Consider the following 22,134-nt stretch of genomic DNA (forward strand, 5'->3'; position numbering starts at 1 on the left):
ATTGTAAGCATTGACAAGGTTTAGCTTATCCTTTAATTGTATGCCTTGTATCCATTTAGCATCTTCAAAAGGATAGTTCTTAAACTTAATAAGATACCGTCGGATAATCTTACTGCCTCTCAATATATGTCTTCATGTCAGAGAATGGACTCAGTCTGCAGCACCTCTTCTTAGTCCTCGATCTCCTGTGGGTCTTCAATAGTTGGTTCTTGAGGTGGCTCTGCTTTGTAAGGCTTTAGTAGGCTCACATGGAAAGCATTGTGTATGAGTCAATGATTGGGCAACTTGAGTTGATAGGCCATCTCATTGATTGGTCTAAGAATCTGGAAGGGACCATAGTACCTTTTTGGTGACTCAGCATAGTACTTTTGGTGTCCCATAGGATTCTTGCCCATCGTGTGCCTTAATCAAGCCTTGGGAAATTTAAGTAAGAACCCAATCATTTTCTTTAAAGGCTTGGGCTCTTCTGTGCTTATCAGCAACAGCCTTTTGCCTTTGCTGTGAGATAGAGATAGCATCCTTAATCTTTTGGAAAGATTCTTGCAGGTCTAGGCTATACTCATCTACAGCGAAGATCTTCCCGTGTACCTTAAGTAGCAGGGAAATTTTTTCTCTTTCCTCAATTACCTCAAAAGGTGCTTTTCACGTGAAAGTATGCACATTATTATTATAGGCATACTCCACTAAGGATAAGTACTTCTCCCATTGGGACCTTTGATCTACTTCCATTACATAGGCTTTTAGTAGATCAAGAATTGTTAGGTTAGTGATTTCACTTTGGCCATCTGTTTGGGAGTGATAGGCCGAAGAGAAGTTTAGCCTTGTCCCTAAATTCTCAAAGAGACCCTTCCAGAAATTACTAGTCATTTTAGGATCTCTATCGGACACTATGGACATTGGCAAGCCATGGTACTTGAAGATTTGTGATATGAAGAGGGTTGCCATTTGATGGGCTCTATCGTCCATATTCCCGTATTCCCATGGATAGACTTGGGAAATCCAAAGATAAAATCCATGGATATGCTCTCCCATGGTGAATTAGGGATTGGCAAAGGTTGAAGCAATCCAGGCTGCTTCCCTCTATCAGAGTTCGTCTTTTGGCATACCACACATTTAGAAACATACTCTTCTATGTTTGCTTTCATGGTAGGCCAATAGAAATATGTTTCAATCCCTTTTAGGGTAGACTGAATCCCTCTATGCCTTGCATAAGGAGGAGCATGAGATTCATACATTACTTTCTCACGTAGTGAGTTACTAACACATAGTCTATTTCCATAGAGCAGATAACCATCTTGTAAAGTAAATGGTTCCTCTTTCTTCCCTATTGTAAGGGCTAAAATCATCTCTAAATTGGGATCAATAGCGTATTCATCTATCATGGAAGATAGATCATTGTGAGTAGCTATGGAAACCAAATTCACTCTCGGTCGTCTTGAGAGTGAATCGACGGCTACTTGATTATGCTTGACAGCAATGTGAGCAATATGAAAATGAAATTGCGAAAGGAAATTTGTCCACCTCATTTGTTTGTCGGAGAGCTTGGTCTGCGTCATGAAGTACTTAAGGCTTTGGTGATCCATTCACAGAATGAAAGGAGTCCCCAGCAAATAGTGCTTCCATGATGAAAAACTACGAGGAGTTCCTTTTCATATATGCCTAGAGCTTGCTCAACAGGGTTGAGCCTTCAGCTTTCATAGGCTATGGTGTGCCCTTCTTAGAGCAAGATAGCTCCAAGGCAATCACCGCAAGCGTCACATTGGACCTCAAAGGGCTTTGAGAGATCCGGTACTGTAAGCATAGGTTGATAGATAAGCTTTTCAAAATCATCATTCTCCTTGGCAAACCATGTATACCTAAAATTTTTCTTTGTTAGTTCATGTAATGGTCCTACTATTAGTGAGAATTTTTCTATGAAGCATCTATAATATGCACACATACCTATAAATGTTCTTAGTTCATGAAGGTTCCTTGGATTAGGCCATCCTTTTATTACCTCTAGCTTTGATGGATCCATTTGGATGCCCTCTTGAGAGATAATGTGACCTAAATATTGAATCTCTTGTAAGAAAAACTCGCTTTCTTTTCATTAACATAAAGTTTATTCTCTCTTAAGACTTGAAATATTACCTAGAGCTGTTGCTTGTGTTCATCTAGTGAATTAGAGTAAGTGATAATATCATCAAAGAACACTCCAGTAAAGGTCCGGTAAGGCCTAAATAGCTTCTCCATCAAGCGATTGAATGTGGCTGGTGCATTGGTCAAGCCAAAAGGCATGACAATGTATTTGTAAAGACCAAACATATTGCAAAATGCGGTCTTTACAATGTCTTGATCAACTATCCTTATTTGATGGTAGCCACTTTTTAGGTCAATCCTACTGAAGTAGGTCGAGCCTTGTAGCTTATCAAATAGGTCTTCTACCTGTGGAACAGGAAACCTAGTTTTGATAGTGATCCTATTTAGTGCTCTATAGTCGACACACATACGATATGTGCCATCTTTCTTTTGCAATAATAGCACGGGTGAACAAAATGGAGATGGGCTAGGCCTAACCATGCCCTTCTCAACTAACTCATGCGCTTGCCGCATAATCTCCTCTTGTTGAGCTTGAGAAACTCTATAAGGAGGTTTATTAGGCAGTGAACTTCTTGGAAGAAGTTCAATTGCATGGTCATCATTGCCTCATTAGGAGGTAGTTCACATAGAATGTCAATAAAGACATCTTGAAATCCCTTGAGAAAATTGGATAACTCTAATTCCTTGTGATTGTTTATATTTTCTTTTGCTAAAGCATTAGGTTCATTTTGAGAATCTTTAACAAAAATCATGTACACTGAAATAGAGCTCTTTATTGACTTAGTGAAAGCTTGGCTATATACAAGGGGTATGGTGTTACCCAACTCCTTAGCATCTATGTCCATATTTTTTTCCCTGAACCTAAAGTAGATTTTCCTTTCAGGGAATTTAACATTGGTGGCCATGCGATCAAACCATGGTGCCCCTAGGATTACATCCTCGTGCTTGAGAGGAGAGATAAAGAAGTCCTCTTTGTCCACATAGATTTGGACATGGAGCCTCAATTTCCCAATTAAGGGAGTGACTGAAGCTTCTTGCCCCTTGAAAGCACCATCTGCGGCGGTAGGACATCTCCCATCTCATAGGCTTGGATGCCTAGCTTGTTGGCCAACTCTGTGGATATGAAATTGTGAGTAGAACCAGGGTCAAAGAGAATAAAAGCATCATGTTCTCTTACCTTTCTTCAAGCATGGCATAGAGGAGATCCTCTGTGGTGAGCTTCCTCTTCTTGGATTTCAACCAAGGTAGCTCTAGGAGGCTCATGGCGGATGTTCTTTTGGGGGCAAGCATGGTACGCATGCCCTTGCTTGCCGCATTTGAAACAATGGTTATCCTTGCAATAACGCTCAAGGAGAGAGTTTGTTTTTGCCTTTGTAAACTCCCTTCTTAGCTTTGTTGTTATTGGAATTGCCCTTAGGAGACTTTTGGACATTTTCCTTCCCCTCAGGCTCATTAAAACCCTTGTTTTCCATGGGCTTAGGATTTCTCTTAGCCCCTGTTTGGAAATTGATTCGTGAAGCCACCATGGTATGGTGTATAACCGCAGATATGGTGCGTGGCCTTTGGGAGTTAACATATTCCGCCATTTTTTCATTTAAGCCCGCACAAAATTGTTGTTTTTTCTCTCCAAAATCCATCTTTTTGAAGACAGTGGCTTTGAGATGTAAGTCCCAAAACTTGTCTACATATTTGTGAATGGATTCGTAGGGAGAGAGCTTCAATCTTTGCCATTCGATGAGTACTTTGTCTTTGGCATCGGTGGCCAAAAACTGCTTCATAATGGAAGCTCTTAAAGCTCTCCATGTTCGTGGAGCTTCAAACGTTTGCTCGTACGCTAGACCACCATTTCCTGGCAGACTTTTGAAAATTCATAGCTACATGGTGTAGCTTAGAGGACTATGGGAAGCCCTCATCTCCAAACGCCGCATCGAATTGTTGGATGAAAGCCAAGACTTTGTCCATAGCACCAAAAGTGCCATCGTAGGTAAGGAAAGATATGCTCTTTTCTCCCTCTTTGAACTTCTTGAGCGTGGACAACCTCTTCCACGCGGCATAGGATTTCCTATGGCTCTTCTTTTTTATGGTTCGAAAGTTGCACCATCGCTTTCTTCAGAAGATGAAGAATTTGAGGAATATGGAGAAGAGGGTGACCTCTTTCTTGCCTTTTTCTTGCCTTGGTCCTCCTTGTCTGCACCATCACTTTCTTCATAAGAGGAAGAGGATGAAGAATATGGAGAAGAGGGTGACCTCTTTCTCGCCTTTTTCTTCTCTTGTTTTCTGTCATCCCTCTTTGAACTATGGTGTGGAGAAGTGTGCGATGGTCTTCTCTGTTTAGGAGGTGATGGAGAGTGTTTTTCCCGCCGTCTTCATGGAGCCATCTTCACCGAGGTGGCAAGAGAGTCACTTCTTTCTTGTTCTTTTGGTGGAGGCTCTTGAGTTCTCCTTTGGGAAGGAGACGCGTCATCAAGAAGTAAATTTTTGAGCCCTTCGTATGGATCCTCTTCTTCTTTCCAAATCGGAGAGACACTTCTTTTGGAAGTCTTGCAAGGAGGCTTCCTAGGTTTTCTCTTGTCATGGTGGGGAGCTTGGAGAATCCTATGATCACGAAGCTACCGTTGCACTTCACTTTGGAGGGATGGATTGTTGAAGCCTAGAAACAAGGTAGTTAACAAGCATAGGGGCATCATTAGTAGCATGCTCATTAGCAAAATCAAAGCTATCAATATTAATTTCACTCTCTTTACTATTGTCAGTCATTCTAACAATTATTAGGTGTACTTTAGCACTTCAAGCCCTAGTTGCTGCTCCTCTTACCCCTTTAGAAAAGCACTCAAGCTACTGTACCCGTGGCTCGAATATCATTAATTGCAAGGAATAGAAGAGAGGGTCTTTCAACACCAAAACAGTACTGGCTCTTCTCAAGCTTCTAATAGCTCAATAGTCGTTAAGCTGTAGGCAAGCCCCGTAGGACTCCACTATTAAGACCATAGCTCTCGACGGTGATGCCCCATTATCTGCACAAAGGCAGGTGCGCTGCCAGGCTGAAAAATCCCTATTCTACTTACTCAATTGCAATTAATAATACCAACCATTTGTAGCTAGCCTGAGGACCTCCCTTCTTGACCAAGAAAAGAGAAACCTTGTGCTCTGATACCAATGTAACATTTAATGGCCTAGGGAGTTGACATGTGTCCACTATGCCCTTTGTGTAAAGGGGCTTGCGTGAGTGTGTGTGTGTGTGTGTGTGTGTGTGTGTGTGTGTGTGTGTGTGTGTGTGTGTGTGTGTGTGTGTGTCTCTCTCTCTCTCACATCCCCTACTAAAAGGGCTCGCCCCCTCCTATGTAGGAGCTTGCAAAGACTTTTTGGCACACTATAAAGCATCCAATTCCACTAAGCTTGAGCATTGGACACAACCTTTGAATTTTGGAACCTTAGCATTTTGGAAGCCTTAATGGGTTGAGCCTTAGGGTCTTTAAAGCCCATTGTTGCACATTGATCTTTTGCAGATGGCCCCCCTATGGATCCCTACTATGGCCGGTCTGCCAGCTTAACCAATATTCTAGCTTTTTCTCCCCTGGTACTTCCCCATATTAAATGATCAGTTTAACATGAGAAAATCATTTAGGAGAATTAGATATTAGTTATTATGACACAATCACACATCTCTGAATATGCATGCTATAGTACATATCTCCCTTCATTGCTTTATGTAATGTCCACAACCATCCATGTTTGACACCATACTCATGAATGATAGGGAAACCAAACCCATCATGGTTGTGCAAGTTCGTACCAAATTCCTCCATTTAACCTGTAAACTCCATTTCCATTATAGTGACAATAGATGATATCAAACTAGGAATGCTTGTCACATCGAGAAAAGACTTCTGAAAGGTTAAGCTTAGAGATGCAAGATGCTCCAAAATATCAGCTAAAAAGTGTAGGACACAAACGAACTTGAATTTTTCTACCTTATTGTATAGGACATCATTTTCTTCCTGCAAAAAACCAAACAGTGGCTCAAGTACCTCACAAACTTTCACCACGAATTTGTAGCGGCTCAATCATCTAAGCTTATGGATCGTCTCCATTTTCAATGTAGGGTAGTCATAAGCTTCTTTCAATTTTGCTAGTCTTGCGGAACGCTTAGATGATTTTTTTGAACATTGCACCAAGTTCATTAAGAACACCATCAACATAAATTGCAATTTCATTACCTTGAAATGCTTTAAATGCATAAATGAGTTCGATGAGCTATGCAGTGAATTGGTGTCATGTAGGGACTTCTCTTCGTCAAGAGTGAGGCTAGCACATTGCATGCACCCACCATCATAGACGCTCCATCAGAGCCAAAGATCACCATCCTCTTCTCATCAAGCCCATAAGTCTAAAACAAAGAAACCAATGTAGTCTCTAACACCTTTGAAGTTCGATCTTTGACCTCTACTAGTCCCAAGAAAGACACTTCCGGTTCATTATCATACATGTAAGTGGCATACACAATCAAATGCTCAATAGTAGATATGTCAATAGATTTATCTACTAAAATCCCAAAGAAAGGAGAAGAGATCAACTTTTGCAAAATCTTGTTAAAGATAGATTCAGTAATGTATGAAGCAAAACTTGTAGTAGCCTTATCATTGTAGTACAAGGATGATGGGCTCAATCCACATGTATCCATCAATTCTAATAAAGCTGAAAAACTTAACAAAATCAAGGTCTTCCTTCGCAACATAATAAGCACACTGGAAGAGATTCAAAACCCCTACATCCACATTTCCTTTTATCTTCTCAATGCCATCTTGCAAGGCCTTTTTACCATAGGCCCTAGAGTAAGAAGCCCATTTTTTTGCCTTGATGCAGCATGACACCTAATTGCTCTAAGCTAAATATTCATGGAGCCACACGTCCGAAATTCACTATGATACTTTTTCAGGCATCCATAGATTTTATAAAACATTTTCTCTTTGATTACATCAAAATTTACCCAGTCAAATGAGACAGCCCCAAGCATCATTCCATGCTAAACATGCATTTTTATTCTTTTTAGTTCACATTCATAATATGAGACACTTGAAGATATTGCTTTTTTTGAAGATTAATCTAGAGTACTAGGGTTTGATCGCTCATTTGAGATGTGTGTCTTAACCTTTTTCTACAAGGCAAAAGACCCTAAACCCACTGTCTACTCCAAAATGGTGTTAAAAACAAATCATACCAACTATCATTGGCAAATCACTGGCAGTTCACACCTTTTATGGGATCCAATAGGCTTTTTGGCTTTGAATAATACCACCCTTGCAATCACATAAACCTTAAACATCTTGCAAATCAGTACTTTAATACCATACTTATCATATTCAATCCCTTCGAAGTCAAAACATAGCTTGCAAGTAAGCCTTATGAAACCATACTTGAGCATGTCACATGCAAGGCTCGAGGCACTATGATACTCTAGAAACTAAAATCACATAGGCTACAATATGCCAAGCCAATGCAACACAACTCAGCAAGAGGACTTAACTTTCTGGAGAAAATGGAAGGACCATCAATCATAACAGCAAATAGAAGGAGAAATATATTGCAGGTATCACATTGGGAGCCTGGGCAACTGATGTGCAACACTAAAACAAGACTTGAGCACACCGTAAAGCGGGCAAGGGGCAACAATGACATGAAATGCAAGCATCATTCACAAGCTCCTTTTGCCTCTTCATCATGCTCATGCTTCTCAAAGGTGGTTGGAAACAAGGAAAATACGTAGCATGAAGATCAGAGTACCGCAATGGACTGGACAATAGAGCCACTCAACATTGTGATTGCCCTCCTATGGATGCCCCCAAAGCCAATTCGTGTGCAGTACGCACACAATCTTGCACCCCTTGTGTGTGTGATGGCACGCCTCATGCCCTCTTTACCTTCTCAAGTCTCGAAGTCCGCATCCGACGATTGAGCGTGACAACATGGAGGTCACGACTCACAGATGCTCGTAAACTACTTGTTTAACTTAGAGTTTACAAATTATGTAATTTGGGGTAGAGAGAGAGAGAGAGAGAGAGAGAGAGAGAGAGAGAGAGAGAGAGAGAGAGAGAGAGAGAGAATCACCAAAAATGAGGTATGGGTCGAGTTGGAGTCTGGCCTCTGGACCTTGAGGCTTGTACTACTATATAGATGAGATTGGATTCTTCAAACTAGCACACTATAGTGGCCACATGACACAACCCCCTTCTCTCATTGGACCACGCCCAGATAATCCATGATTGGACCTACCTTAATATCTTAAGATTTCCATGCATATTTAGGGAAATTGAAACGCTAAAACATACAAGGCACTAATAGTAAACTATATAAAAAATATGTACATTTCCATAACCTTTGCAGTGATGATCTCTTTTACTCTCCAAAATTTACCATTTTATAAAACCTTTTTTTTTCCTCCTCTAGTGAAACTGCAAAGGTTGTGGGTGCATTGTAATAACTAGTATGTGACCCGCGCGTTGCTGTGATGAAAGAAACATGGACACTATTCTCATAGGGTTATCTTTTCCTTTTTTTATTAAAAAAATAGCAAAACTCACAATTGTGAGTGGATTATATTGAGCAGCCCAAAAAAATACAAGGTTTTGTCATGCTCATGTTATGCCATGACAACATCCAGGCATCAAAATTACAATGGCTATCAGGGCAGCCACCCCTACCACCCCGCCTCCACATCCTTGATACACAAAGCCCATACTCTTGTCATTCTGAGATCTTTAATTTACCGATGGCCAAGATTTTTGCCCCCATCCTAGGCATTCCATCTGCTGACAACAAGGCACAAGTAGTCCTAGACCAATCCTCCGAGTGATGCTTGCGCTCGAGTGCCCATATTAGCACTTTGCTTTCTTGTATAATTTTTGCGAAGCTTGCCACCTCAAATCCTCCTTCAAAAACACGGCGGTTCCTTGTCTGCCATACATTATGAAAGAAGAAGTATTTGACGATCTGAGTGCTGACGAGGAGTGCAGGACTACCTGAATTTTTACTTCCAAGGAAGGTCAATCTTGAAAAAACTAATTTTCCATGTTCTCTGGACCCACTTTCATACTTTCCCTGCTAGTCCTTTTATAGCTAGGCAGTTCCATGAACAGGTGGGCCAGATCTTCACTAGCTAACCTGGACCCCAAGCATCGATCTGACCCAATCCCTCTCTCCTGAATCTTCACCCCCGTCGGTAGAGCACCCCAAATAACCTTCCATAAGAAAACCTTCATGTACTGCGGAACATTTGGCTTCCATATATTCTCCATTACATGCTCCCACCTTTCCTCCGGCCATTGCTTTTTCCATAGCTTGTTAAGGGGGCTAGACCAATTCTTCATTTTCATCATTGTCTGATAAATGATTTTAGTATGGGGTTTCCACAAGAGACTGCTTCTGGGCCATTTCCAGGCATTCCAGTCCAACTCCGAATCACAGATTGGCATCACTAGATTGTTAAGCTCTTTCATCACTTTGTGGACAAGCAAGACCTCCAAGCTATTTAGTTGGTACTGGGCAACCATAAGGTCAATGGTTTTCCAAATCTTGTTGACACTGTCCCAGAAGTGCTCAAGTCGGTTCAGACCCTTATTATTAAGCTTCCTGGCTCTCTCAATCCAATAGGGAGTTTGCGGCGGATCTAGATCTACAACTTTGGAGAGCCAGGGGGACCAATGCACGATGGAGTTCTTGAAGTATCTGGCTTCTTCCCCCCACTTTAAGACTCCTGCTACTCTATTGCATTTTCTTACCAATTCTCCTGAGCTGCCCCCCAGTCTTAAGGTAGACCACGCGGGGCTAACAGTTTGTCATGGACCTCCACCCCTCTCCACTTTCCACCCTTCGTGCCAAGTTTAGCTACTTCTATCATATCTCTGATCATGACAGCCCAAACTAATCCTGTTTAGCCAAGGAAACAACAAATTTTGGTGCAACAAGCTTCTGCATGGGCCACAAGGTTGAGAATCTCGAGGCCTCCTTGATTCCCCGGCCGAGCAACTGATTCCCAACGGGCCCATTGCCATGGCCTAGAAGATATTGTGTTTTTTTTCCATAAAAATGTTACTGGTTTTAAGAACTCTTTCCAGTGACACTTAGCCATCTTGAGAAGCGGGATAGTGAAGGCAATATAAGGAATCATAAAGGCATTCATCACTTTTATCCAACTTGGGAATGGGAGAAGAGCATGTTGCCACCTACTCATTTTTGTTTTGATTTTTTCAAGCACCCACTCAAATATTTTCTTGTGAGTTATATCCACCCCTAAGGGGGCTCCCAGATGTCTAAAGATATTCCCTTTTGTGACAATCTCCCCTACCCAGACAGTAGGGTCAAATGAGTCATTTTTCGATAGGGAAAGCATCCTTGACTTCTCTATATTACACTGGGACCCCGAAGCTACTGAGATCATTTGTACAATCTCCAGAGCTTTTCTAATGATCTGAGGGCATGCCTTCAAGAAGAGGAGAGAATCGTCTGCAAATAGATTTTCCAGGAGTTGTCTATTTCCTGGTAAAACAAGGCCTTGTACCTCCCCTTGTTCAGCACTAGCTTCGAGCGTCGTGATTAAAGGATGTGATCCTATGGCGAAAAGTAGGGGGATGAGAGGGCATCCCTGTTTAATTGACCTTTTGACCTCAAAAGAGCCCACAATTCTATCATTGAATAGGAGCTCTGACTGGCTTCCAGCCCCCATTACGCGAACCAGCCGACATAGACGCGGCTCAAAGCCTAGAGCTTCCATGACGGCTTCCATATATGTCCATGTTATTCTGTCATAGGCCTTGTCCAGGTCCAACTGTAGTAGAATGCACTCCGGCTATCTTTTTTTAACTTTGTTTGGAAATGCAGTGGGTTCTATAGGATTGGTTTCAACAATGGAAACAAAATTGGTTTCAACTATGGAGTGGGTTCTATAGAATTGGTTTCAACAATGGGAACACAATTGGATTCAATGTCTTGACTCCACTCTCTTACTTGCTTCTATCCTTGCTTCTTTCTCATGAGAGAAAGGCATGGCAATGGTGCACATCATAACCTACTATATAGTAGGAAGGACATTTTCCCCTTGGTCTACCTAAGGTTGACAGAAGTGATACTACGTGCAAAAGTACAAACTGGGTAAGTCACCAAGTTTTTAAAGATGAGTGCCCATAATTGGTACATTGTCTAATCATAAAACTTTTCATGTCTAAGAGTGGAGTTGTGAAAAAATATTAGGGCTCATAGTTTCCAATGTAGCAAGAGAGCTTCAACTTTCAAAGAGATGAGCTAACTTTCTTTTAATATCAAGAATGTGATTGGCCCTTCCATCTATGTTGCTCTACAGACGCCACACTTGCTTGCATCACTATCTATGTTTTGTGCACAAGTATGGTAATAGCATTCACCAAATCATAATGTTGCATAAGTAGGTTAGTACCTGTACACTCACGCACCATTGGCACCTTAAAATGTGATAGAAATGAAAGCAAAATAAGGTCATCTAATAGTTTATGTGGATGCTCTCTCCTTCCTCAAAAGTTTTAACCGCCACTATTATAGTATAGAAGTTGTATGTGAATGCTCGAAGAAAATCTAGATTTAGTGTAATCCTACGTACAAATTTTGAGATTTACCTCTAAATGCTAATTTGAAGGTGAGAAGAAACCCTAACTTTACCTGAATTCCACATACAAATTTTGAGATTCACATCTAAATCTGCCCTCCCGCCTCGGATTCCTCATGTCGCTTTGGATTCGATCACGTTGCCTTGGGTTCACTCACCTTTTGCCTCGGTTTTGCTTGTGTGTTCAACGTTAACCTTGGATTTGTTTTCAAATACAAAGCTTCCAATGCTCATATAGTAGAAGTAGATTGCGTCTAAATTTTTTCATATGCATGTTTTCCAAGTGCCTCAGCAAAAGCATTGTGTATATGAGTCGCTATCCGATTGCTTGAAAAAAAACACAATTTTTGTGTATTCCCACATATGAAAATTTGAAATCCACCTCTAAATTCTAGTTTTGAAGATGAGAAAACCTACAAACTTTAGGGGAAAATCATTGATGAAACATAGCAAAATTGCCTTTAATTGTTCAATATGTTGGTTTTTAAACTTTGGGAAAAGCATGGTATTGTGTGCGAATGCTCAAAGTGAATTTAGGTTTACCTATAAATTTTGAGATTTAGCTATAAATTCTCTTTTTTTTTGGGCTATACTCACAATTGTTAGTGGAGAGAATTTTTATTAACTTGACGGGATTGTATTCTTTTGAAGTTAATATAGATTTAGCAACAAAATTCTAACTTGAAGGCAAGAAAAAAACCAAGTTTAGCACAAATTCTAAAGAAATTTAATGTAAATTTTCTCCGCCTCTCGCCTTTTTGCCACGTGGAATTTGCTCGTCACATCATATTCATGTATGCTGCCTTGGGTTCACTTGCAAAAATACTTCTCTTCTACGTCGATTTTGCTCGCCTTAATTTGCCGCAAATTTTCTTATATGTCTATTTTTAAACTTCTATGAAAAAAGCGTTGTATTGTATGCGAATGCTCTAAGTAAACTTAGGTTTAGTGTAATCCTACCTATCAATTTTGAAACTTAGCCGTAAATTATAACTTGAAGGCAAGAAACAAACCCAAGCTTAGCACAAATCCTAGAGAAATTCAAGGTAAAAACCTTCAAATATCATCAAGATTTTTCTCCTCGTCCCGCCTTTGCCACCTCGGATTTTCTTGTTCCACTTCGAATTTGTACACACTGGCGTGGGTTTGCTGGCCTTTTTTCCACATGTTCGCTCACTTCGGATTCTTCGGAATTGCACACACTGCCTTGGGTTCGCTCTTCTTCCACTTGGATTTTTCTCGCCTTCAACATTTTCCTCCGCCCCTCATCTTGGAATCAGTCTCTTATTCTCTCGCTCTCTCTCTCTCTCTCTCTCTCTCACACACACACACACACACACACACATAATAACTCAGAACTTTAGAAGCTGGCATCGGGCATTGAGGCTCTCTCTCTCTCTCTCTCTCTCTCTCTCTCTCACACACACACACACACACACACACACACACAAAGTGTGTGCTTGAGTTCAAGACTCTATGTATAGATATTTGAGAGCAATTATTTACGATTGTTATGATGATATCAAACTCTCTCTCTCTCTCTCTCTCTCTCTCTCTCTCTCTCTCACACACACACACACACACACACACACACATAATATATATAGGTGTGTATATATATAGGCTCGTCATAATTGAGAGAATTTATGGATTTTTAAGGATGGCACATAGTTTAACTCCTAAAAATAAAAGGGGATAAAATACCTTAGAACATGTAAAATGCATGTCAACTGGGCAATCTCTCTTCTCATTTGGGATGCCAATGTCAGGGTTGGTTTTTTTCGTGCATTTTACCCATTTTAAGGCATTTTTTCTGTTTTCTATAAGAGAAAATGTTAGCCACTCTCTAAAAAAATACACTGTAATTCCAAGAAAATAATAATTTCTTGGAAATTGGCAAGGGTATCCCTGGTGAGTAGGAGCACCCATGAGCTTGATGGTACAATCTCTCTCTCTCTCTCTCTCTCTCTCTCTCTCTCTCTCTCTCTCTCTCTCCCTCCACACACACACACACACACATGGCCAATGACATGTATAACAACCCCATCATTTGCATGCATGTCCCCAAAGCGATACAGAATGAAGTCGACTCACAGACAGACAAATGTTCTCCTTTTTTTCTAGGGATAGATGTTTGACATTAGTTAGTGTATATGTGTGTGTGTCCATCATAATTTAGAAAATTTGTAGATTTTTTAGGGTGGCACATAGTTTACCTCTAAAAAATAAAAAGGATAAAATAACTCTGAACTAATAAAAGGCCCATCAATTGGAAAATCTCTCTTCCCATTTGAGATGCCAATGTTAGGGTTGATTTTTTGTACATTTTACCCATTTCAAGGCATTTTTCTTGTTTTATATGGGAAAATATGTTAGCTACTCTTTAGAAAATACATTATAATATTAAGAAAATAACAATGTCTTGGAAATTTGAAGGGCAAGGGTGTCCCTGGTGAGTAGGAGTCCCCATGAGCTCAATCGTAAAATCTACAGGCCCTCAAAGCGAGACCGACCTAAATTGATGCGCGGACATGCGAACATTCTCCTTTTTCTCAATCGCTTTGAAAATAAAACACAAATTTCTAAAAGGTATCAATATTGGTCCTTGAAAAAAGCCCCTTGATAAAACAAAGCCAAATATATCATTAACAAGTGAAAGGGTCACGACGGCTTTCAAAAACAATAAAAAAGTGATAAAATTGTTAGGTTGAATTAAATTGGTATTAGTGTTTGAAAAAGGATTGTCCCAGCTTAGTCTTCAGCCGATTGAAAAATCGAGAATAACTAGCTACAAACCATGATAAATAGAAGAAAAACCAATTAAATATGTGAGAAAGTCATTCAAAAATTTTGCAAATCTCAAACTTTCTGCTAGTATTTCTAGTTTTCTTCTTTGTGAGGAGGAAACTCGACCAGCAGTTGCTTAATAAAAGAAACTTTCTCGAACGTTAACACTGACTGGAATTAAGCTATAGAATGCAAGAAATGTAAAGCCATGTGAAGTTGTGAAATGAAAGGTGAAATAGAAAAAACTAATTAATATATGTGTGTATATAGAATTTATTAGAATTATGCAAGGTGAAGCTTCACTTTAGCATTCTAAAACAATAGAATGCAAAAAAAAAAAAAAAAAAACCTATATGTGTGTGTAAAATTTACTAAAATTATACAAGGTGAAGCTTCACTTTAGCATTCTAAAACAATAGAATGCAAGAAAAGTAAAAACATCTCAAGGATGTGAAATGAAAGATAACTCTCTATCATGCACTATAAACAATGAAAGCCTCCCTAACTCAACACAGCACTAAGGGTTTCTTTTAAAAAGCAAAAAATCAGCCTTTTGTTAAATTACAAATTCTCCACCAAAATTATCTTTACTTGCCTAAGTGGAGTGAAACTAAACTTATACATTTATTCTATGCACATTTGAAAGTCTTTTGTCTTTACACTATAGATTTTGAAAGGCTTTTCATTTCCCTATGCATCTTAAATCTTACCCTTCACTTTTGTATTTTACAATAGATGTTTGGCACCCTTCACTTTTGCATTTTACACTAGATATTTGGTATGAACTTTTGTGAAGTGAACCGATGCATGGCACATGGAGGCCTTCTTCTTGCTTGAAATTTTTAAGCTGTATTATATACGAGTACACCCGGTCGCCTTCGGCAGCCTCTCTCTCTCCTTCACACCTCCTCTCTCTCTCATTTTCGCTCCCCCACTTTTGGCTTATAGCCTTCATCTCGCATATAGTGACACGTGTAAAGGGTCACTACCTCCGCCATATTATGCTAGTAGATAGTAGATAGTATAGATTACATTAGACCAATGCATGACAAGTGGAGGCCTTTTTCTTACTTGAAATTTTAAGCTCTATTATATATCTATACTATTATAATTGAGCTTAAAATTTTCAAGGAAGGAGAGGGCATCCATGTGTCACTCTCTCCTTCATTTCAAGAACTTAAGTGTAAAAGTGAAGGGTAAGCCAGAAATCATTTGGTTTTGAAATGTATAAGTAAATAGTAAGTAGCAAGTACACTGAAGGGGAAAAAATGAAAGGACTTAGGGCCTAAAAAGTCAACCATGTGAAAGGCTATGCCCGTTTTGAGGCTCTTAACTACCATGATAAGATAGGTAGAGAGAGAAGATCCTGCTCGTGACCGGGCAAGCAGGCTTGCTGGTACACATGACTAGGCTCTTCGCCTCTCACATGCTTCAGTTTAATACTACAAACTAGACATGCAGCCTGCGAGAGAGAGAGAGAGAGAGAGAGAGAGAGAGAGAGAGAGAGAGAGAGGAAGAAGAACAAGATCACAAGAGACCTAAAAATTTTAGCTGATGAACGTTGATTCTTAAACTCAAGGGCTTGCATGCTCACATACTTATACAAGTAGAGGGAGACACATTCACCTCAAACGTTAACGAGAGAGAGAGAGAGAGAGAGAGAGAGAGAGAGAGAGGAAGGTCAGAATGACCAATGGGACCGAGTACAACATGTGACATGCTTGAAGACTATGGATATAAGGGTGTCACTGACAAGTTGAATCCATGAGGTGGCTTGGAGCGAAAGGTATATGTAGGCCATGGTATGAACTAAAATGTAGGTAAAACAAGTTTGATGTGATCAAAAGGTGAGCACTCATGTAGGGTATGATGATCACATTGTCAAATTGTTAAGGGATATAATTCGCATACAAAAAGAGACTCTCATACATGTAGTGCCTCAATGCTTTGTCTCACATTTAAGGGAGTGGGAGCTAAGCCAAATGGCTGCTATGGTATAAAATATGGGTAAGGGCAAGCATATGAATGGTTGGATATAGTCTACTCTCTCAAAGAAGAACATGCATGTGTGTATGTTTGTGTGTGTGTGTGTGTGTGTGTGTGTGTGTGTGTGTGTGTGTGTGTGTGTGTTTTGTAGCACATCCTTTCTTTTAGCATGATGCCCCAAACTCTTGCAAAGAGAAACGATTGATTAAGTGAACTTTTCTGTTTTCATTGCCCTCACATTTTAAGGTGCCAATGGTGCCCAAATGTACACAAAAAAACAATATGCACCTTATATTACCAACATGCTTATGGTCAATTGCAAGAGACCTCAACATCCATGCGATAATCTTGGTAGATGCAAGTATACGTGCTAGCTAGATTGAGTGCAATCCAGCCTATAAAATTTTAAATTTACCCACGTATAGAGACAAAGTTTCTATAGCCATGCAATCACCCCCAAGTCACACACCCATCATGAATACTGCCTTTGAGAAGCAAACGCCACACTACTCACCAAATCAATTGTGCATACCAACGGCAAAGTTTTTTCTACTACTATGTGGTGTAATGTTGGCATGTTAAGTCATGGATGGTACATGCATCCTAAGTTTCAACAAATAGCAGTTGATAACTTAGTTGATTGTGATGCCCCAAATGCAAGACCAAAACTACACGAGTGAAGCATGTGAGAGTTTCTATCATGACCAATGCCTTGATCGGTAAGGATGGTGAGAGGGGATGCTAATGCATCTAAAGAATTCGTCATTCAATGCAAACACTATATCCACAGAAGGATACCAGTTCTCTATTAGTCTATTTAGAGGGCCACTACCACTCACCAGGGACCCATATCAATTGTGTGAGGGGGGCGTCTCTAGCCTAATCACAAATTAACTACCTCCTTAGAGAGAAACATAGGATGTTAAGACAAGACATCATGCGAAGGGAGTCCATTACTTTATTTATTCCCAAGAGACCTCAAATTGACCTAATAATTCTTGAACTCAACACACACACACACACACACACACACACACACACACACACACACACATAGATAGAGAGAAGGGGTTGGAGGGGAGGGACAAACTTTCCATGATTAGGAGGACTATGTTGGAGCTTGGCATGACCAACTAGAAGGAGATTTGTCCTTGGTCAATCCACAAGAATGTGGAGAGTAACTACACTTCATTAGTTGTTCGATCTTACACTCAAAAAGGTAAACATAGTGTTGATCCAAAAGATAGATTTGTGCTTGGTTGATGTGAATGTGGAGAGCACTTAGACCTTGTGTGTTGTCATGCATTGTCATCTAGAAAGTAGTTATAGTGGTGGTTGATGCACAAGTGTATTAAAGAGCTATAAAAGCTCACATGAGAATCATAAGCATTTGCCCACATTTGCCCTCCGTGTGAAGGGAAGGAGAACAATGGTTGTTTCAATTGACGCACATGTAGCCGCAGCAACGCGCGGGTCACATACTAGTATCTATACTATAGATAAAGAGAGAAGGAAGGGATTCTGGCCCTCCCCTCGAACACGTGCCACGTGCTCCGTATCGGCCAGTGTGCCCTAGCAACTCGGTGACATAGGTAGACAACGCCACAGAGAGAGAGAGAGAGAGAGAGAGAGAGAGAGAGAGCAAGGCTCTAGGGGTTTAGGTCAGAAACGCAAAAGTAACCATGACGAACCTAGGTGGGAATGTTGCTACTTCCAAAAGCTTTGCACAGGGAGATGGAAGCGATGGTACCTAATTGCATTCAACCTTGACGATGGGTTGATGCCACAAGAGGAGAAAGAGGGAAGCAACAGAGAGGACGTGGCACTGTGTGTGTGTGTGTGTGTGTGTGTGAGAGAGAGAGAGAGAGAAGAAGAAGAAGACAGTTTTAACGTCGTAGAAAATTATCCCAAAAGACCTTATAGATCTAGCTGGCGAGGAGAGTTGAACTCAAGGCCTGTTAGTCAAAAGGGAAATGGCATAACCAATTTACAGCACTTGGGTGGGTGATGAAAAGTTTAAATTCTTTTCCTTATTTTATTAGTGCACACACACCCGAGAAGAAGAGAAAAGAAGAAGAGAGTTTTAACGTCGTAGGAAACGAGAGAGAGAGAGAGAGAGAGAGAGAGAGAGAGAGAGAAAAAAGAGTCGTGCGATGTGTGACGCCAAGACGAGCTCGAGAGGGGAATATTGTTTTGCTCCGGGCCCATATAAGCGAAGCTGCATCTCTTTCTTGTCTGATCGGCTTGGGGGTAGGAGGAGAGAGAAAGAGAGCTCGCTGCCTCTCGCTCCTGTGGAGCCGGGAGCAATCCCTCTCTTGGATCGTGCATGCCACGACGAGGGACCCGAGCACAAGATGGGGAGGGCAGCTCAAGCTGCAGAGTCGATGACAAGGGGACAGGAGGACAATTCGCAGATTCGATTCCTTTGAGAGCAAAACAGGACCACAGCTCCCTGGCAGCCTCTGATGGGTGGCGTCGCAATGCTATGCAAGGAGAGCGATAGCGAGAGCAGACAAAGAGAGATGAGAGACGGAGGGAAATAGATAAGAAATTTTTCGTTGCCCAATAGGCCTCTATAACGTGTGCACACTCTGATCACTTGCATCCTTGCAACAGGGATGGGATGCGCATGTAGGAGTACGGAGGCATAAGGGCAAACAAGGGCAGACATCCTTGCAACAGGGATGGGCTACGCACAGTGCTCGGGAAAAATCATTTTTCCAAATATATGAAATTCCTTTCCTTAGATTTTGTCAAGAGAAAATCTAAGAAAATTAGCTTATTTTTTCGGTTTTTACACTGTTTTTCTCTACTTTGGGACGGAATTTGTCTTTTTCCCCTTGACCTCAACCGACATTTTTGAAATTGAAAACTGGACAATATTAAGCTAAGACACATTTTTCTCGAACAATGGGTGCACATAGTGAGTGATAGCAACAGGTGCTGCCCTTTTTCTTTTCAATGTGAAGATTGCTAAGGAATTTTGGAAACAATTTAGTTAAGTTTTTTGAAGTAGACCAAAGAATAGGCCTGGCACTACTAGTGTAGCTCTTGTGTAAATATATACTACTCACGCAATTGTGAGTGGTGCAAAAAAAAAAAAAAACAAGTGAAAGGGTCACAGTGGCTTTTAAAAAAAATAAGAAAGTGATGAAGTCATTAGGTTGAGTTTAACTAGAATCAGTGTTCGAAAAAGGATTGTCTCAACTTAACCTTAAGTCAGTTAAAAATTCAGACTAGCCAATTGCAAACCATGGTAAAGGCAAGAAAAATAGTGAAATATGTGAGAAAATAGTTCAAAAATTTTACAAATTTTAAATATGTGCTAGTAGTATAGAAGTATAGATAGATATTGGTTTTCTCTGGAACACTTGCAAAGAACTCTCTTATTATTAAATTCCTCTCAATAGAATTATGTAGGCCATAGTGAACTTTCACCTTATTAAGTTTGATTTTTAAATTCAATCCATCACCTGTTATTTTAGAATGCCATCGTGAATCTCCACCTTGTTACTTCGTTAGCGTAGAAGGCGCGTTTGAATTCTTGCCCTCTCAATCGTCCATGTAACCTCGTTAAAAATAGCAGCTTTACCTATGTAGTCGACTCTCTCTCTCTCTCTCTCTCTCTCTCTCTCTCTCTCTCTTTTGTAGAGCCATTTGCTATTTTCAACACTCATCTACCTGGCCTCCCACATCCCGTTCAATTTTCAAAGCACTTTCTTAAGGCCAAATTGCACCTTGTTCTTCACCTTGTTGGCACTGCCTACTTGCAGGTAGTGATATAGGCGTGGTGCCTATCAAATGCTGTACACAATTTTTAGGCTTTTTACACAAATAAAAATAGCAATGCTTTGTAAAAGAAATAGCACTTGGGGCTTTGCCAGCGCGGAAGAGACGAGACGAGAGCGCGCGAGGAGATCTCTGCAGAGCAGAAGTGCAAGGTATGCAAATCACTACGTGTGTGTGCACGCGCACGCGCATGCGACCCAAATGTGTAGATGGATGCAGTTGATTTTACAGAGAATCAAAAAAGGGAGATTCACCATCCTTGTTACTATGACTCTCTTGCCAAGCTTGGTCTTGTTCCACATCCCCATCTTGCCAAGCCTGATCTTGTTCAGTGTAGCTTATTGCTTCCATTGCATCTCGGTGGACTTGGTTAGGGCTTTCAGTTATGTCTGCATTCACATGAACATGTGTGTAAAGGTTTTGAGCATGATCATTAGAAACTAAACTTGTTAAGTTGTGTGGCCCCCATGCCTACTTTGAGAGTTCCTTCTTGATTTATGGCGCTATATTTCCATCAGGATATAACTCAGAAGAATCTTCCTTCATAATGTCTTCTAATTGTCTTTTCGACTCCATGCCAACAAGATGTAGCTTAGCATCGCCTACTAATTCCATTTGTTGGTCTAAATTACCTGCTGCATCCAACTTCCCCAATAGGCTGTAGAGAGGTTTGGATTCGACACTGCTATGTCTCCGACGAGTTTCGTGAAACTTAACACCTGCTCGAGAGGGTGAGTAAGAGTGACTCCTAGCTTCCATAGCCTTTGTCGCTCCCTGCCAGAAGGAAGACCACGTTGTTCAGGCAAAAACATGGCATATTATATATCTCTACTTGTATGTCATGCAATGACAATGCCACCTTTATTTTGGCATGGCCAACTAGATGTGACACCCAGTTACTGCAAAGTGATGGGCTTAGAAGAGTTCACTCTTGAGTCCTAGGTGAAAGAATCCACAAGATTTCAAGGACATGGAATCTTCTTGCCGCTTTTGCATGCATTACGCATGTAGTTGTGAAACCTTTCGAGGATGAGAGAGCTCTTGTTTTGATGCGACGTGTGATGGACAGTCTTTGAGGCCTTGATGGTGATGGAGACATAGTAGCTGCCTGAAATCTGCTTGAAATTTAAGCTATGAAGATTTCTTGCTCCATAGCTGCAATTTCTTGGGCAGCAGGAAGGAATCTATGCATTATGAAATTTGGCATAGAAGGCTCTTCTTTGTCAATGTGATCTTGACGCAAATGCTCATGTAAGCTTACCATGCAGAGCATAATAACACACTTCCAGTCGAGGTGTGCGCACAAGCATCCGCAACCGCCAAAGAAATGGCCGATATGGAGCTTTCCTCCTCCCAACTTGTCTTCCTTGTTGCAGTTACTGCAGAGCGATGGGCCTAGAAGAGTGCACTCTTCAGTCCCAGGCAAAAGAATCCACAAGATTTCAAGGACATGGCATCTTCTTGTTGTTTTGCATGCATTAGGCATGTAGTTGTGGAACCTTTCAAGGTGTGACGAACGGTCTTTGAGACCTTGATGGCAATGGAGACATAGCAGATGCCCGATTTTTGCTTGCAATTAAAGCTATGAGCTTTCTTGCTCCATAACTGCAATTTCTTGGCCAGCAGGAACGAATCTATGCATTATGAAATTTGGCATAGAAGGCTCTTTTCTGTCAATGTGATCTTGACGCAAATGCTCATGTAAGCTTACCATGTAGATCATGATAACACACTTCCAATCGAGGTGTGCGCACAAGCATCCGCAACCGCCAATGAAATGGCCGATATGGAGCTTGCATCTGACGACAATCAGCTTGTATCTCAGGTCAACAACATAGACTGTCAAGAATTGCATTCATGCA

The 22,134-nt window shown here is 40.8% G+C and overlaps 1 pseudogene; it reads right to left on the reverse strand.

Annotated features, from left to right (window-relative positions):
- Window positions 1–20,309: 20,309 nt before the first annotated feature.
- LOC147430818 (uncharacterized) lies at window positions 20,310–21,536 on the reverse strand (annotated as a pseudogene).
- Between the last annotated feature and the right edge of the window lie 598 nt (window positions 21,537–22,134).

The sequence above is a fragment of the Adiantum capillus-veneris genome, chromosome 21 (assembly GCF_014529385.1).
Source record: "Adiantum capillus-veneris isolate H3 chromosome 21, ASM1452938v2, whole genome shotgun sequence".
In the NCBI taxonomy this organism is placed as follows: domain Eukaryota; kingdom Viridiplantae; phylum Streptophyta; class Polypodiopsida; order Polypodiales; family Pteridaceae; genus Adiantum; species Adiantum capillus-veneris.